This window comes from Thalassophryne amazonica, chromosome 7 (assembly GCF_902500255.1).
Source record: "Thalassophryne amazonica chromosome 7, fThaAma1.1, whole genome shotgun sequence".
NCBI classification, from domain to species: Eukaryota; Metazoa; Chordata; class Actinopteri; order Batrachoidiformes; family Batrachoididae; genus Thalassophryne; species Thalassophryne amazonica.
This window is the reverse complement of record NC_047109.1, coordinates 11,305,137-11,324,864: the sequence shown is the minus strand read 5'-3', so window position 1 is coordinate 11,324,864 and position 19,728 is coordinate 11,305,137. Positions and strand designations below refer to the sequence as shown.

Sequence of the window (19,728 nt, the reverse complement as noted above, 5' to 3'; positions counted from 1 at the left end):
AGAAAGAAGAAAGTAAGGATACACTGACAATAATGAATGGAAGAGAAAAGAGAGGCGTACAAGCGCCAACGCTCTGACTGAAATGGATGCCGAGTGGAAAGAAATGGTTCACAGCTTCCATGAATCCATCAATATCACATCACAATAAAAAAAAAGAACTCCTTGATAGCACAGGGGCCAAACAGGTATGAGTGCATTCCAAGAGCAGACTGAAGAAGGACCGAGTGCAGCCAGGCTTTCCTTCGTGGCTTGGCAGGTGCGTGAGTTTTGCCTCTTTGCCGCTGACCCTCGTCTCTCCTGCGTCAAAACCGTGATGATGATTTATGTGAAGAGATGTGCAGCCCAGAAATCTGACCCTCAAAAGAATCTCCACACATTTAACATTTCATCTGTCTCCAAACGTGTGTGTGCGTGTGACAGGCTGATGAGTTAGGGGGGCAGAGATGGAGTCCTCCAGGCCCCCCCGTCTATCAGAACCTCAGCGGACTGTGCTCTCATTTATCATCCCACACACACACACACACACACACACACACCACACACACAACACACACACACACACACACACACACACACACACACACAGTCACTTAAAAGAGAAACGAAAAACAAAACACTTTTCCTTTCTACGATTTACTTTGCCGTGTCCTCTATTCGCTCTCCGATCACTCCACATACAGCATATCCAAACACAATCCCCCTTCTCCACACACGTGTAAGGCGCCAAAAGAAGCAGGGCAGAAAGAACGGACCTTTTAACGCCGCATGCAGTCCCAAAGGTTAGCAAAGCAGAGTAGTGACTGGAGGTCGCCAGCTTGATCGCTGAACCGACGGGGCAAATTTGAGTTGGGGAAGTGAAACAGCAGCATCTGTTGCATCGTCATCACCGATGAGATGACCAAAAACCAAGCGGTAAAGTTCGATGGCCGATGAAGGCTTGGTGGAAAAAGAAAAAGTTGCAGTTCCTGTCCTGGCTATTTGAGAAAATAATTGGCTCATAACTATTAATGTCCACACCAAACCAAACCATTAGGAACACCACCGCGCAGTCCACAAAAATATTTATTAAACACCCAAACTGAAGTTAGCCTGTTAGTTGGTTTGGGCTCTTCAGGCTTTTTTTCTTCCCTCACACACTGAGCCATCTATGTTCCATCCCATTATGCACTAATAAATTCACTGTGACATAGCCAGAATCAGCACTGCCACTGGAGCAAACACAGCAACATCAAGAGATGGGCTTCATATTGGCTGTTTCAGGTCAAAATAGAAAACCGATGGGTCACAATACATAGGCTTTGTTCAGTATACAGTCCATGCCCAAAACGCAGCTGCTCTGTGACCAATGGACCAGTTTGTGGTTGATAGGGCTGCAGCTATTGATTATTTTAGTAATCGAGTATTCTATCGATTATTCTGGCATTAATCGAGTAATCGGATAAACAGTACTTTTGCGTTTTAAAACATTAACAGTCCAGGGCTCTCCCGTCATCATGGAGACTGTCAAATTTAGTGTATCCCTTCCTGTTTTCGTGGGTAATTATTTATTTTTTCACATCTTTACAAGTTTTGGATCTTTCCTGGTGTCAGGAGCTCAGCCAATGTCGGGCCAAAATCTTGACATTTTGCTGAAATGATGATGGGTCGTGCCTTTCTGTTTTTTATTTTCCCCAACTTGTAAAATTTAACCTTATTTTTTAATTTATTTATTAAGGTGGTGGACTGGGTCCCTGAATGAATTTCTTTTTAACACTCTCTGCGATTCAGCAAATGCATTTCATTTTCAGATGGAGGTTGAACATGCAGCCTCGCAGTCACTGGTTTATTATTATTATTATTATTATTATTATTATTATTATTATTATTATTATATTTGAGTTCTCGTGTTTGTGAAGCACTGTGTGTTGCCCAAAAAAGCGAAAATTAAAAAGCGAAACACTCACTGCGAGTCTAAGCAAAACACAGGAGAAAGAGTGGACTTCTTCCAGAGACTGTCTGTGGCCGGGACGGAGCTGTGTGAGGGCAGTGCTGAGCTGCTCACACCGGGCAGAGAGAGGCAGCAGCCAGCCGCCACACGTAGAGCGGCCAGCAGACCAAACTGTGTTGTTTTTTAAAAAAATAAACACACTGCGTTCCTTTAAATGCACAGTAAGCTATTTCAGTTGATCATCGTGGACCGTCTTTTTCCTAAAAGGCTTTATTTCATTCTGTTTGTCGCGTTGGAAAGCTGTAGCTTTTGTGCTAATTTGATTAGCGCTTGCTCTAGTCTTCTTCTGTTTGTTTTTCTGGGGACATTACAGCTCCACACACAGGCCTGGCATATGTACTACAACGTTAAACGAAGCGTCGTGTTGTGAAAGTGTAGGAACACGGACCCACAACAGGGGGCGCAAATGAACGGACAATGGAGGAATCAAATAACACTGTTTTTACTGTTGTGAAAAAGGCACAACAAATACAACCGATTACAATATGGAGATTGAATCTTATTACAACGGTGTCGTGTGGGCAGGCTCGACGATAGGAGACGTCTGTCCAAGTCGAACCGGAACCAACCCGATTTCCTCTGCCACCGAACCCCGGGAATACTGGAGCCGCCAAGTCCCGAATTCCCAGGTGGCCACTGCCTCCGCTCGTCGGATCCGGTACTGCTGGCAGGAAACAGAAACAGTCAGGTGTGGATGCGGCTGCACCCAGCAACACGGAGAGTGGAGAGTCCACCTCCACCTCTCGTCAACAACAATCAAGACATGTAGGAAGGTGAGTACTTATCCTACTTCGTCCAATACGGTCTTCAGCTGACCTAAGCACAAGCAACACAGTATTAATTCTCAGAATAATACAACTGGCTGAGTTCGTTACCTCTTTGGTAAGGCGATATCTCGGCAAATGAGGTGGAGATGCCGTCCTGCTGATATACCTCCTTATTGATTGGGATCAGCTGTCTCCAGTGATGGGTGACAGCTGTCATCCTGGCTGCTCCCGTAAGGCGGCAGCGCCCTCCGGTGCCTGGAGCCCGCACTCCAGGCAGGGCGCCCTCTAGTGGTGGTGGGCCAGCAGTACCTCCTCTTCAGCGGCCCACACAACACGTCGAGGCACAGAATTTGCCTCTAACATTTTTGTAATCGAATTATTCGAATTACTCGACTAATCGTTTCAGCCCTAGTGGTTGAACTGAAGAGTTTTGAGGATGAACAATATGAGTGAGCACACCCAAAGGACAAAACGGTGCTCTTAGTCAAAGTTAAGTCAATGCCATTCCATGTCATTAGTTGGCAGAGAGGAAATGTCAGAGGCTATACCTCACCCAGCAAAGTGACAACGCAAAGACAGATGGCGGAAATATTGCATGCGCTGCACTGACATGTTATTATTAGGGGTGTCGGGAAAAAATCGATTCATGTCCAAATCGCGATTCTTATTTTTTACAATTCTGAATCGATCCAAAATGTCCAAGAATCGATTTTAAAAAGCAATTTTTTTTAAACATTTCCCTTGCTTACTCGCTGCGTATACTGTTTGTCAGGCAACGGCTTCCGTACTACAGCGTCACTGGGCATGTTGGTGAAGGAACAGAGGTGATGAGGAAGTAATGGGTAGATATGGTATCAAGGTCAGGAATGAGAAGGGCAAATGGCTGTGGTGAACACCTGCTTTAAGAACAGGGAAGAGGGTAGGGTGACATATAAGAGTGGAGGAAGATGCACACAGGTGGACTACATTCTGTGTCGCAGATGCAAGCTCAAAGAAATTGGAGACTGTAAGGTAGTGGCAGGAAAGAGTGTAGCCAGACAACATAGGATTGTGGTTTGTAGAATGACTTTGGAGTTGAAGAAGAAGAATAGAGTGAGAGCTCAACAAAGGATCAGATGGTGGAAGATGAAGGAGGAAGACTGTTGTATGAACTTCAGTAAGAAGGAGACAGAGGTCCTGGATGGAGGGGAAGCAATTTTGGACAACTGGAAAAGTACTGCAAATGTGGTGAGGGAGACAGCTAGGAAGGAAAGAAAGAAAAGTAGACAGGAGCACAACGAGATGTGGCATAAGGTGAAAAGAGAAGTGGCAAAAACCAAGGAAAAGGCATATAGTGAGCTGTACAAGAAGCTGAATAGTAAGGAAGATGAAAAGGACTTGTACCGATTGGCCAGACAAAGGGACAAAGTTGGAAAAGATGTGCAGCAGGTTAGGGTGGTAAAAGATGAAGATGGTAATGTGCTGACAAGCAAGAAGAGTGTGTTGAGAAGGTGGAGGGAATATTTTGAGGGGCTGATGAATGAATAGAATGAGAGAGAGAAAAGGCTGGATGATGTGGAGAGAGTAAATCAGGAAGTACAAGGGATACGTAAGGGCAACTATGCAAAGGATTAAGAGTGGAAAGGCAATTGGTCCAGACGACATTCCATTGGAGGCACAGAAATGTCTTGGAGAGATGACAGTGGAGTTTCTAACCAGAATGTTTCATAAAATCTTGGAAAGTGAAAGGATGCCTGAGGAGTGGGGACAAAGTGTGCTGGTTCCTATTTTTAAGAACAAGGGTGATGTGCAAAGCTGCAGTAACTACAGAGGCAGCATGAAGTTATAAGAAAGAGTAGTAGAACCTAGGCTCAGAAAAACAGTGAAGAACTGTGAGCAGCAATACGGTTTTCATGCCGAGAAAGAGCACTACGATGCAATGTTTGCTCTGAGAATACTAATGGAGAAGTATAGAGAAGGCCAGAAGGAGTTATTTTGTGTGTTTTTGGATTTAGAGAAAGCTTATGACAGGGTGCCAAGAGAAGAGTTGTGGTATTGCATGAGAGAGTGGAATAGAAAGTATGTTAGGGTACAAGGATAGTGTGACAGCGGTGAGATATGCAGTGGGAATGACAGACTCATTCAAGGAGGAGGTGGGATTACACCAAGGCTCAGCTCTGAGTCATTTCTTGTTTGCAGTCGTGATGTACAGGTTGACTGATGAGATCAGACAGGAGTCTCCATGGACCATGATGTTTGCAGATGACATGATATGTAGTGAGACTGAGAACTGAGAACTGATTGAGTCTAGCCTGGAAAGGTGGAGATATGCTCTGGAGAGCAGGGGAATGAAAGTCAGTAGGAGCAAGACTAAGTACATGTGTGTGAATGAGAGGGAGCCCAGTGGAATAGTGCTGTTATAAGGCATAGAAAAAGTGAAAGCAGATGAGTTTATATACTTTGACAGTGTAAAGTAATGGAGAGTGTGGTAGAGAGGTGAAGAAGAGAGTGCAGGCAGGGTGGAGTGGGTGGAGAAAGGTGGCAGGAGTGATTTGTGATACAAGAATATCAGCAAGAGTGAAGAGGAAAGTTTATAAGACAGTAGTGAGACCAGCTATGTTGTACGGCTTAGAGACTGTGGCACTAACAAAAAGACAGGAGGCAGAGCTCGAGGTGGGAGAGCTGAAGATGTTGCGATTTTCTTTGGGAGTGACAAGAATGGACAGAATTAGGAATGAACATAACAGAGAACAGTTCAAGTGGGACAGTTTGGAGACAAAGTTAGAGATGCGAGACTGAGATGATTTGGACATGTGCAGAGGAGGGACCCAGGGTATATAGGGAGAAGGATGCTGAGGATGGAGCCACCATGCGGAGGATAAGAGGGAGGACAAAGAGGAGGTTTATGGATGTGCTGAGGGAGGACATGCAGGGTGGTTGGTGTGACAGAGGAAGATACAGAGGACAGGGTGAGATGGAAACTGCTCTGCTGTGGCGACCCTTAACAGGAGCAGCCAAAAAAAGAAGAAGACTGTGTCTGGGTTAGGCTAGACCATGCCTGGCTACAGTATGGTGAGGGGGGTTAATGTAGCCTGCTATACCAGCTCAAATGTTCTTATTTTGCTAATGCTAGCTGGGCCTTGCTGTGACAGAAGTGGAAATTGTGGCTGAAGAAATGCGGAATCCTATGCCCATCCTTCAGTAACAGTATAACTACAGATTGGGGGGGGGGGGGGGGGGGGGGGGGGGGTGTCACGACGCAAAAAAGACAAAGTTCTTTTCTGGAGCCCATGAAAATGAATACCAACAGATAAGTACTTGGATTCTTTAGGTACTTCTTGTCCTGAAATTCTCCTTTTAAAATACACAGGCTCCTTTCAAGTTTTCCCTTTCTTTACAACTAGCTTACTGCATAGTGAAAGCTGTCCTTCACTTCCATGAATCAGATCTGAGAGCCTTTTTCCTATCCAAGCTGTGAGGTCATGGCTCTTCGCTTCATAAGATCTCGTCCATGACATCAGCAGGAACGGGAGCTGGGATTCCCCAACACGCGCAGATAAGCCCAGCAAGGCCTGGTACTCTCTACACAGAGCCCAGCGTGATGGAGCACTTGTCATCATCTTCATGACTGATCTTTATCCTTCACATCGCTCTCTTGCAGGCTCTCCCTCCCTCCCACTCTGTCCTCAGGAACCTCCGCTCACTGGAAAAAAAATCCAGGGAGCCTGAACTAAACACTGCAAAACAAGGCTCTTTGGTTCCACTCCTGTTTTCCTCTCCTCTGTTCTGAGATGCTCTTGGGCTGCATTTCTGAGGGCTGGCAGTGCCCCCTGCACAGATACACATCTGTACACACACGCTTGCTTAACTGTATATTGTAATGGAAGCGCAGAGGCACTGGCTTTTTTGAGCAAAGCTTTTTGGTGAAAACAGAACTGTGACTAATTCCAGCAATGGCTACAGCGCGTCAGGAACGAGTATCACAGTTCATTTAATCACACATCCATTTTGGTCTGGTCCCAGTTCAGAACGCAGGGATGTGCCATGAGGTCTCTCCCCTCTGCTCTGCAGCTCTGCAATCGTTTAAGTCTCCTTCTTTCCCTCCCTCTCCTGCTCGCCGTGCCTCTTCATCTTTTCCTTTCTTCTGCTCCTGGGTGGTTCGGCGGGGTGACATGAGCTGTTAGCTGCAGGCAGGTCCACAGTACACAGGGAGCTTCTGAGCCTGACAAGGTCAATGAGTTTACCTCGACAGCACGCACACACATTTTAAATTCCCCCGATGATGCATGCATTTGGCATTGCTGAGAACCGTGCAGTGTCATGCTTCTCCACTATTAAAAATCACTTCTGCTGCATGCTATACAGCAAGACATCAATCAAACCAGCTGCATGTGCATTATGTGAGCGCAGATGTGTGCATGCCCTTTGTGCGTTTGTGGGCACACGCAGACCTACTATACACTGCCGAACAAAAAGAAATTAAGGGGAACCGAAGCAACAACAATGTCCCCCACATGCAGAGCAAATGTGCCTGGAAAGCCACTTCAATGGGAAGACTGGCAAGGGATGAAAGTTTGTTGGCTTATTCCAGTGTTTATAGCGTTTTCAGGGGAGCCGTCATGTGCATGCGGTCGTCTAAAACTTTAATTATGCACCTGTTTTTATTATAGTCACTCAATTAATTGCAAACAGCAACAGGAATTTGCAGCTAATGAGAAGCAGGAAACTCTCATTAGGATGTTTGGGGAGTGCTGGATGTGAGGACAGCCAGACCACTCATCGGATTTCATTAAGTAGCTGGCACAGTAAGTGTTTCTCGCTGCAACATGGTAAACAGCTTCTGGCATGCAGCTCCTTTGCTCTTATTAAGGCCTCTCCCAGGAAACCAAAGCGGTTAAAAAACAAAAAGTACTACAACAACCTGCAGCATCAAAAGCTCAGAGAAACTGAGCCATGGAAAGTCAAGCCATTAAAATGCAGTGTTTTATAATATGTTATCAGTGAAAGACAATTAGCAACCAAAATGACAAACTTTAATCTATGTTCAAGCTTCAGGTATTTGAAGATTTACTGCTTCTTTCTCCTCATCCATATGGGTTCATGTGTCTGACAGACTCTGTTCAAAAGGGTCCTGAATCACTTCCCCACAAGTCATCCCACTCCATCAATCCGCTTTCTTCCCTGCTACTTCGATACTTATCATTCCTTTACTGAGATTTTCATCGTCTCTTCACATGTATGAAACACCTCAACCTACTTTCCCAGCACTGAAGCGCCTACTTCTCAGAAACCACACATTTGACCAGTGGTACCCAAGGATTCACCAAAGGCACCTGACACCAAAAACATCAAGTGTTTGCCAAAGGTCACTAGTTAGCATCCAGGTCTCACAAACATACAGCATGACAGGAAGCACCAGAGACCTAAAGACTTGAACCTTCTTTCTCCTGGACAGGTGTCTTCATTGCCAGGCACCTCTATCTAGGGACGCAGAGACAGTAGGAACCACTGATCCTACTTGTTTAAACATGAAAAGAATAAGAAAGATTAAAGAAACTAAGACAGTATCAGAAAAGTACTCTGATCTACAATATCCAAGAATTTGTAAACTAAAATTCCACTTACATGATATTGACAACGACAAATTAGGAAGAAAAACTAGTTTTTATGGAGGGGGTGAAAATATGGGCAAATTTTTGGCAAGACGACTGAAGGAAAAAAGTGTTTCAAGTATGATTCCATTAGCTTAACAGGGTGACAGGCTAATCTCTACAGTGAAGGATATTATATAAAAATTATACACATCTGTTGTGTCAACACACACAAATCAAGAGGAGTTAGTACAGTGTAAGTCTAATATAAACAAGAGAGACTGAAATTACAGCCAAGTATGGTAGAAAGACAGGAGTTCCCAGTAAGTGAGATGGAGGTAAGGAAAGCAGTCTCATTAATGAAGAATGGCAATGCACCTAGTAATGATGATTTGCAAGTTAAATATTATAAAGAATACATGCATATTGTAGCCCCAATACTGTAGAAAGTGTACCAAGAAATATTCATGGAAGGGGAGGTGCCCTCCACCACGAGGTCTTGACAACATTAATCCTCAAAGCAGATAGGGGCACAACTGATCCCTCAAATTTTATAAACCTGCTCAATTGGCAGCTTACCTTGGCAGCTGTGACCGATCCGGTATCCTCTCTACCGTATGTAATGAACACTATCAAACTATTAAAGATATCAGGTTATACAATTAATTGGAATGAATCAGAGGTCATGCCAATTTCGAAAGTTTGCTCTTTTAATATAGTTGAGAAGTTTAATTTCAAATGGACTCCAGCAGGAATGAAGTATCTTGGAATCAAATTAAGCCAGGATTTGGCAGAGATGTCTCAATTAAATTTTAGACCTCTGTTAGACAAGATAAAAATAAATTTAGAATAATGGCAATAAATAAATAAAACTTTCCTTGTGGGGTAAAATTAACATCATAAAAAAGGTAGTTGTTCCTCAGTTCAACTATGTAGCTGTAAAGCCACCAATCAAAATACCCAATATAATTTTTTTTAAATGTGAAGGCATAGCTTTTGTGGGAGGGGAAAAGACCAAGAAAAATTTAAATAAATTGTACACTTCCAAAGATGAGGGAGGACTGGGCCTGCATAATCCCAAATTATAGTCCTTATCATTTGAAACGACCAAACTATCTAATCATTGGACCAAAATGGGTGGAGTAGATTGGATGTATATAGAGTCAGATCTATGTTATCCATTTAATCCTTTTGATGTTTTACCACAAAACCCAGAAAATACAACAAATCCAATTCTTAGTCATGCATGAGATGGCTTGGTCAAAATTCATAAAATTTACAAGCTGTCACCCCATGTTCAAAAATATTCATCATTATGGAATAACCCTGTCATTCGTATAGGAAGGTCAGTGGTGTTGGCATCCGAGTGGCATAAACACTATTGGGGATATTTACAAAGAAGGTCTTTTTATGTCATACAAAGATCTGTCTGAACATTAAAGTCTTAAGGGCAAAGACCAGTTTTGGAGTTGTTTACAGATAAAGAATTGTGTGATCTCCAAGAATAAAACTACTAGTAATAGTGGGCTTAGGTATTTGGGTCTGCCACAGGAGTGTGACACAGCCTCACAATTTTATAAAATTTCTAGTAGTTTTATGAGCACTGACAGTACTGATATGAAAAGGCTCTGGGAGAAGGATTTTGTAGAAGAAATTGAACAAGAGAGATAGTTGACTATTCTAGCAGAATATCGCAAGTATGCAAAGGAAGCAAAAGGGAAATCCACTCAGTATAAAATACTTCATAGTTATTATCATAGACCATCAAGGCTACATAGAACGAAACTGAGGCATGATCATTTTTGCAAGAAATGTATGATAGCAACAGGAACCTTTCCTCATTGCATTTGGGAACGCCCTCGAATTGAGACTATTTTAGACTCAAGTGCTGAACATTCTGAGCACATGGTATGGCTCTAGTATTCTTTTGAGTCCACAACTTTGTTTGTTAGGGAATAAGTCCCAAGTGATAAATTTGTCAAAGTCTAATTTTTCAGTTAATATGACTGGTATCATTACAGCTTTAAGGATCGTCTTGAGACACTGGAAAACACCTAAGGTCTCAGATGTGGAAGCATGGCTAGACGCAATTGTGGAAACAGCATCATACCAGTGTAATGTATGCTTAACAGATTGAAAGGGTAAATGGATGATGGGACTTCATTATAGAATAAGTTTTGGACTTGCGTAAGAAGGTTTACTGTTTAGTTAATTCTGAAATTTTTAGTATTCCGAGTCTTCTTTGGTTTTCCGTTATCTCATTTCATGTGATTGTTTATTACGCAATGTGCCTTTCAAAAAACTAATAAAACCTAAATTATGAAAGAAAAAAAAAAAGATTTGTTCCGCAAATCTGATTGGTTAATCGTGTGAGACTTCAGACCATAAAATATAGTGTTGACGTTGGCAAAATATTTGACCGTTTCACATGCTGCTGTCAGCTCAGAGCGAGAGAAACTAGTGCAGTGCTGACAATGTCGAAATGGGTGAATTTAATCTAGTATTCATGTGGATTCTGATATGGAATTACTCAATGCAGTTGACAAGATGGAGAAATCTTTGGGTCTGTTTACAGAATTTCCAGTTTGGCATGAAGACGCTGTTGCTACGGTAAGCATCGCCAACTGAATTACTTACAGAAAAATAAACTGTGAAAACAATGGAATTGGTTTAGAATGGGAATAACCCCTTGTGTCTGATGATTTGCGGGCATTAATGCTGGATTACGGTCACAAATTGAGTTTTACCAGCGACGCATTAGCGGAGCTGGTAAAAAGGAGTTTTACCGGTGATACGTTAGATGGTGTTAAATCCAGCATTAACGTCTGCAAATCAGACACAACAGGATTATTCCCTAATTTCCATGCTCAGAAGCCTTTCCAATGAAGCCTTACACACTGACTTTCCTAGCCAAGGGCAGTATCCATCACAAACATACTACCGTATTTTCCGGACTATAAGTCGCACTTTTTTACATGTTTTGGCCTGGGGTGCGACCTATACTCTGGTGCGACTTATAAATGAAAAATATACCGGTAGGATCTCAATTAATTTACTGTAACAAAATAATTTTACGTGACAGAGTCGATCTATGTTTTAAAATGGCCACCAGAAAAGGAAATGCAATGCATCATGGACACTGTAGTATGGCGGCCGTCCTATAAGTCACGCTGGTCGCGATTACCAATCAGAGAACAGAACGTTGGACGCGTATTCCTCACCTCACCCACAGCGTGTGAAGCTGACGAATACGGCGCTTGCTGTTATTCCGGCATGGCGAACAAAACAGCTTCAACCCTTGGTTATCAGTGTAAGCAGAGTGTTTAAGTTGACGCTGAGAGCTGCGTGGGAGCACCGGGTGAGCGACGGCGGAGGATTAGTGTATGCACTTGGAAGGAGCTGGCGTCGAAGATTGTGAATAGCGTTTGAAGCAGACGAACATGGTGTTTATTCCGGGACGGCTAACAAAACAGCTTCAACCCTTGGATATCAGTGTGAGCAGAGTTGACGCTGAGAGCTGCATGGGAGCACTGAGCGACGGCGGAGGATTAGCATCTGCACTTGGAAGGAGCTGGATCGACAACGCTGGGTGGTCATGAGCTGCGCAGGTAGGTGCTGCATGGTTCGGCTCGCAATGTGGTCCGCAAAATACAAACATATCTGTAGGTAAATGCAGCTCACGAGAGGGCACTCAAGGCTTGTGTGACTGTTCCTGCGACTTCTGACTACCATAGAAAAATAAAAATTTCAACGTTACTGATAACTTAACAAGACAACGGAGAAGGCCCGAAAAAATGCCACCAAAAAGAAAATCATACTCTGCAGATTGTAAGTTACGACTGGTGAAATATGCATCTGAAAACGGTAGCCGTCACAATATTATCATCTGAACTTTTCATGTTAAGTTAACATACCTGTATGTCCATGGGATGTATAGTCCAGTGCAACTTATTTATGGTTTATTTTTCTTTATAATGATAAAGTGGCTGGTGCGACTTATACTCCGGTGCGACTTATTTATGGTTTATTTTTCTTTATAATGGATAAAGTGGCTGGTGCGACTTATACTCCGGTGCGACTTATAGTCCAGAAAATACGGTAAATAAAAACAAAACTAAGACATCTGAAAATATTACCTTGGGCAAGTAATAAGCTTTAATTACTTCTACTATATTAAAGTCTTCATAAACAAAACAACCAGCAGTGGAAACACTAGTTACATCAATAATCTCAATAACCCACACAAAAATATTACACAACTAACAAAATTAGCTACTGTGCGACGGCGTAGAATCCTGGTTACAAACTGGGCCTAAATCCTGAGGTTTAAATGCATTAAAGCATGCTACTCCTACTCTTATAATGTAGAGACCCACCAGAATGAAGCCCACAACTACCATCCCAGATCCTGACTCATAATGTTAGAAACCAGGTCTTTGGCTTGAACTTCAATGTCTGAATTGGCCGGCTCCGACCTCACAGCAGTTCATTAAGCCAATAACTTTTTTTAATTAAAACACAGAGGCCACCAGAAATTTGTTAGAAGGAAATCAGAATTAGCTAGGAGCTGTGAGAAATTAGGTGTTCCCATTTCAGCCAATGAAACATGCTTTCCGCTGGCGTATTAAGCCTCATTTCCCGACCTGTCCCCCGCTGGTGCCGTGACTGAGTGATGAAGAGCTTGACCGGTGCTAGGACAGGCCAGTTGGCTGACTAGCTGGCTGTTTGACTAGGTAAACTCGCTGGCACGGGGTCTTTACTGCATGTCCAGTGCTCCTGTCAGAATCCGGCAGGGTGTTGTGCAGAGAGTGTGAGTCATGAATACCAAGCCAGCTGCGCTGCACTTTGCCTACTCTGTTTCCTCTGTGTGACTGCTCAAATCTGAACATGAAACAGGGAGAGCAAATTATTTTTAGTCATTGGGGAAAATGAATGAATGGGTGAAATCTAAATGTGAACAGTCCAAACACAGAAACTCCTGCTAAATAATTTCTGCTAATTAGTCTGCCTGTGGTGCTCCAATCATGGCTCAAGGCCACTACTGGCAAAAGGTTCCACTACGGAACTTTAACCTTCCACTTAATCAGCCTCTAGGTAGCTTCATGTCCCGGGACAAAAGTATTTTCACATCGTAATGGCCAAGCTCTACTGGGGCCACTGGTTCTCAGGATAATCAGCTTGCTGGTCTGGTCCAACTGGTCACAACAACAGTTAGACAAATACAGCTGGCGCTCCAGCTAACAGCCAGCAATGGCCGTTCACATAAGCACACAACTCCACATGTCTGTACAGACACAAACAAATTTCATGTCCACAAATATGCAAGCACACAGATGCAGCTACACAAGCACATGTGAACATATGAGTGCACACCTGTACACACAAACAAATAACAGCAGGTTAGCCAGCCAGGGCATGACCGGCAACCGTAATGAGGCCACGGCTGTTGAGGGGCCTGCGGCGCTAACAACCTGCAACTGGAATGATGATAAAACTAGCTGCCAACGCTCAAGTCCATAAAGGGTATACACACATTCATTTGTGTAAAGCTGTAAAAAATCATCTGGGCATCAATAATAGAAGCCGGCTGCAGCGTCAGTGAAATTAAGCAAAACACACAAAAAAGAGTAAGAAAGGATGGGTGTTTGGGGGAGACAAAAATGATAGTACAACCATGCACGCAGTACATTCATTATGTATCTGCCTTAAGATAGTTGGGGGGTGGGGGGGGCTCTGTTTGTTTTTATTTGGGGGGGGGTGTACATGCCTTTCCCCCTCCCATAGGTTTGATGAGAATTCATAGCCAAGAATTCAGAGTTATGAAACAAGAAGGTGAAATGGGATATTTTAGATATATTTCAACAATAACAACAACAAATGATCAACAGGTTCCATTGGTCTGACAGAAAATCATTATTGTTGTTATGGTTATTGATACTGTTTCATTACAGACAATGATTGTGATGGGAGCCAAATTTACTACCTGCTTCTTGGATCCTATGCCAACCAGGGTCATAAAATATTTCTGGTTAAAACTGGGGCCCCTCTTTGCTTAATACTGTAAATCTATCACTCACCACTGGAAATTTGCCTTCTAGCTTTAAGGCTATTGTGATAAAACCACTTCTTAAGAAAGCCAGTTGGGACCTGGGGTTGGAGGCAAATTATAGCTCTACAGTATTTCTAGCTTGTTCTTTACAAAAGGTCTTGGTAACATGATTGTTATGTTACTCATTTCACACTTGTCAGAGAATTATCTTTTTATGGTTGGCTGCTAGGGCACGTCACAGTACAGAGACTGCACTCATTACAGTGGTAAACAACTTGTTACTGGTTATGGATGGAAACCATTATTGGATCTAGATGCAGCCTTTGACACAGTTGGCCACTGCATTTTGTTGGAGATAACTGAAAGTTATTTTTGTATTCCAAAAACTTGCATTGCTAACTGCTCAACTGTTGGGTACTGAATTCACAGCAATGAAGTATGGAGTGCCACAAGATTGTGTTTTAGGTCCACTGTTGTTATCTCTCTATGTAGCAGCCCTGGGTCAGATTATACACAGCTATGGAATTGACTTTCACTGTTACACTGATGACCTGCAGATGTACATGCCTGTTTATGTAGGTAATGTCTCTCATGCTGCAAATCTGGAGGCGTGTCTGGCAGCAGTGAAAAGTCTGATGTCTTCTAATGTTTTACTTCTGAACTCTGAAAAGACATTTTTATCTGTCGTACTAGACAGAAACATTTTTTAACACCATCACTGAGTGACTGTGGGATTTTTGATCCAGATTTGTTTTTGTTTGTTTTGTTCTACATTAAGAAGTGGCCAAGACTGCCTATGCTTCATTTATGTAACATTGCAAAGAACAGACGTATCCTCTCTGTGGCAGAAGCTGAGACACTGATTCATTCATTTGTTCAAGAGTATGAGGTGTTTGCATTTGATTCAAAATACAGCTGCTCAAAGGCTGGGCCAAAAAAAGGCCATAGTCTCTCAGGTTAGACATATTCTTCATGCAAATTAATGCTTAACGTAATTAGTCTCCCTAAAAATCCATCAGTGACTCTGAAATGTGTTGGCTCTGTATTCTATGGTTCTGCTTTCATAAACGCACAGAGAAAAACAAACGCAGTCCAATTAAAATGAGGAATGGTTGAAGCGTATGTGTGCACATGCATGCATATATACATGCACAGCTCTCTGAGCTTATGTTACATAGATGTCCGGTACAGTGTTAAAATGTTGACATGCTGCCATTAACGCAGGTGTTCAGACAGACGCTACTGAAAAAGCAAGCATGACGCAATCTGGAGAACTACATGGCCACGTGGCACGACGAACAGCAAATTATTTACTGAACATCAACATTTTACCGTGATTAAAAGAACACTGCCAAGAACAGCTGGTCTTAAAGGTTTACACAGTGTCCCAGAATACAAGCTTGGAACATTTGCACAGTTTCCAGAATGTTCACTCTTGTTATTACTCATATCCTTTACGGTACCAAAACTCAATTCGCTCAGTGTTTCCAGATTCCAGTGGTAGAGACAGCTGGAAGACGGACGGACGATGCGGTGCTCCATCAATGGAGGCAAAGAGGGACATACAAAAAGACACACAGGTGGGTTTTGTCTGTATTGGGAACTGAATGGGAAATCCCACATGAACTGAAATGTTCAGTTTCTGCAAGTACTCAAAACCTAATGAGGACCTAATTCAAAAACTAAATGAAGCAAAAACTAAAAAGTCAACGGAGTTGCTGGCCTGTTGGGACTACCTCCAGAATGTACTACTTTCTCTTTAACTTATCTGTGTCTGTTTACAAAGTCCACACCAGTGTCAATGGAATCCATTATCTAGCGACATATTTGTCTGATAGATGGACGGATAGCCACCAGTGATAAGTTATCTGGAGTTTCTACAAATCATTCACTGTCACACCCTCAACACTTTAATTAACCAACACAAACATTCACTAACTCGAACAGTTAACATCAACCTCTTCCGTTAATTGTTTTCCCAATTTCTGGAGTTTCAATGGAGGGAAACTACCTGAAAATGGAGGGAAGACTGACAGATGATACCTTTAGTCTGAGTTCTCTCCTTTGTGCAACTTGAAGTGAAGGACTTTAGAACTCCCCATCTCTCCAAAGCAAGGTCACTGACCCCTCTTGAAAATAACCAGAGTGACTTATGAGCTGCTATCAAGACTTCTTTTATCTTACTACAAAAGAATCACTACAACGTCTTGCAAAGCCTTGAAATAAACATGAAAAATCCAGCAAACACTTCACAGCGAAGAATCAAAGCTAAGTGGCCAACTTAGGGGACAGGGAAAAGCTGACATTTTACCATGTGAATGTAAATTATCTAAGACACTGGCTTTTCAAATGACACAGAAATGATTATTTTGAAAAAGTCTGAACATCAACACAAAAAATAATTATGCAGATTAATACCGAAATTATTCTATTATCGGTCTGTGCAGTTTCCCATATTTTTCTGCAGCTGATATGTAAGGGCCCCTTTTGCACATAGTGTGAATTTGGTCGATTTGCGCTTAAAGTAAGCATGAAGCAGGAATTGTATGCAAAACGTGTAAAATCACAGCTGCTTCCAACACCTCGTACACCTGTTGCTACAACTATTAGCGGACACCAGTGGCTAAAAGACAGAGTTGTGTGCTGTGTGAGCCCATCCAACCCTCTCGCGGCAGGTGTCGGCCAAAGTGACACGCACGCACATCTAACACCGCTCCCTTGGCACTTAGAAATCTGTGGTCATTCGCACTATTAACACGACAACAGTCAGCAGACAATCATGTTGTGCTGGCAGTGAAATTTGTCTAAATGTCCCACGAATGTAGCTTTGGTCTATGCGCTGAACTGACAGGAGGTGTGGCTGCTGCAGAAGTGGCTGTGGAGATCTGTCATTCTGGACATCCCAGCTGGACGACACGGACTGTGTGTGAATGGACATGGACTAACAACTATCTACTAGACGCACGTGTGGCTGTTTGCTTTCAACACGTGGACATAAATAAAAACATAGGTTGCTGTGGCGACGGGCTGCAGCGAACTCCACATGCACGCACACTGCAGCCCACTGACAGGCTACCCCAGGTGAAACGGACCGTCAGATCAGAACACACAGCAGGCGATCTGACTGTCACGTCACCCACGTGAGCTCTGTTCCACATAACGTGGTGTTAGTCTTGCGGCGCGCCATCCACAAGACACGTGTGTCAGGCAGGACACGCGCGCAGGGCCACCGGGACATGCCGCCAGCAAATGTGGACATGATGGGAGCAAACTGCTTCTCATTCATGTCATTTCATGACTGTACATCCGTGACCCTTGGGTCATCTACAGAGGAATAGACAGATTATTCCTTGTATTGTCCACTTGATAAGAGGGATTCAATATATATATAAAACAAAGTTTTATATGATGTATGGTTTTATTTTTTAAATACGTCCATGTCCTTCCTTTTCTGCACACTTTCACAGACCAGCATGGTATCTCAGTGGTAAATATATAACTGGCAATCAGAGATTGGAAGGCGCGGTTCGTGACATGTATTTTTTTTTTTTCACAGCAGCTGCGCGATGTGGTTACACATCGCAATGGTGCTGGCACTAGTGTGGCCCTGCATGAACCATCGCACCGGCATCGTGCATGCCTGCCTGTCGGTCGCGATGTTTCGTGGTGTGCTCATATGAACTGTTCCAGGGCACTATTGTGAAGTGGCCCTAAATGAGGTTAGCAAAAGCTGCTTTTTTGTAGCAGCTATAATTGAACAAACATGAGATTAAAGGTGTCACACTGTCCACAACCGATCGACATCTACTTTCACATCTGTGGAACAAGTGCCACAAACTTTCTATTATTTCTTTCTTTTTTTTCTTTTTTTTGGGGGGGGGGGGGGGTGGTAGGTATTTTCTGTTTTTAAATGTCAAGATAACTGGCAGGCATCGCCTATAGTACAGGTGGAACATACACTAGCTCCATAATACAATAAATACAATACACCTATCACAATTCAATGCATATGATGATACTCAATAATATCACTGTTATTAGGGATGCAATGATACCACATTTTTCCACACAGAGTACAAGTACGAGTACATACATTTTGATGTTATCCGTTTCCTGTTTATATATATTATAAATAATTTATGATTTTTCTGCAAGAGGTCATTATTTCTTCCATGAGTTGTTGACCTTTCATGGTATCACTATGCTCATTTTGAAAAAAGGATATGATTCGATATACAGTAGGCCCGACTACATGATTGACACTATAACGTGCTGTATCATTCCGCCCCTGAGCCTCGAGCCTCATTTTTTTTCTCTTTACATCCATATCACAACTACTGAAGGTTGAGCAAGTTTTTAGCTGACAAACAAATTTGTAAGTGACATCACATTTGGAAAATCATTGACGTTACCAGTAACACCTCTTTCTATTTTCTACACCATCACAAATTTTATTTTCATTTCTATTGGTGAATGGTAGGCCAACACCACTGAGTCCCAATGTAACAACACTGGGACAACCTGTCTGAAAGCCTCAAAATATGAATGGAGGGAGCACTGATGGAGTATCTTTTGCAGTGTGAGGGACTGTCAGCTACCAAGGGGCCAAGAGGACTCCACAGTGTTTCAGCAAAACCTCAAACCCTCAACAGTTGGGTTTTCCTACAGCACAATGACCCAAAATATACATCAATGTTATTCATTGAATGGCTTAAGCAGGCTATCATTAGGTTTTCTGAATGGCCTTCTTAATTCTTGACATCAATCCCAATCTAAGTATCTGGATTCCCAGAGAACCAGCAAATTTAAATAAATTAACCAATTCTGACAAAAAGAGCTGTCCAATATGACAGAAGCTGCTAATGTCTTACCACAAGCATATGTTCAAGGCACAACTTGCTAATGGACAATAAAGCAATATAATGAGTCTTGAGCCCTATGTGTATTGTTGACTGAATATGTAACACCCCCACCCTCCAAAAAAAAAAAAAAACAGTTTCTATTAAAACATTGTCCAACCAGTCTGCCACAGAAAAACAACATTAACAAAAGGAGTAACAGAAAGGCCAATATCGCCATGATGTTCAGATCCATGAGTGTTTGTACACAACTGTGTATGTGCACATTTCGCAATCTCCAGTTCTGAACAGACCAAACTCTTCAAAGCAAGACCCAGTAGAAACACACACTGAGCACTCTCTTTGTCCCATCTGGAGCACTCTTGACCCAAAACACACACCACACACACCACACCACACACACACACACACACACACACACACACACACACACACACACACACACACACACACACACACACACACACAGTAAGATCCATTCTCAGGAGAGAGCTTC

General features: G+C 42.8%; 1 protein-coding gene across 1 annotated transcript in view; it reads right to left on the bottom strand.

The window, feature by feature from the left end:
- LOC117513625 (vacuolar protein sorting-associated protein 13B-like) overlaps positions 1 to 19,728 on the bottom strand; it is a 1,146,044-nt gene that overhangs the window by 943,168 nt on the left and 183,148 nt on the right.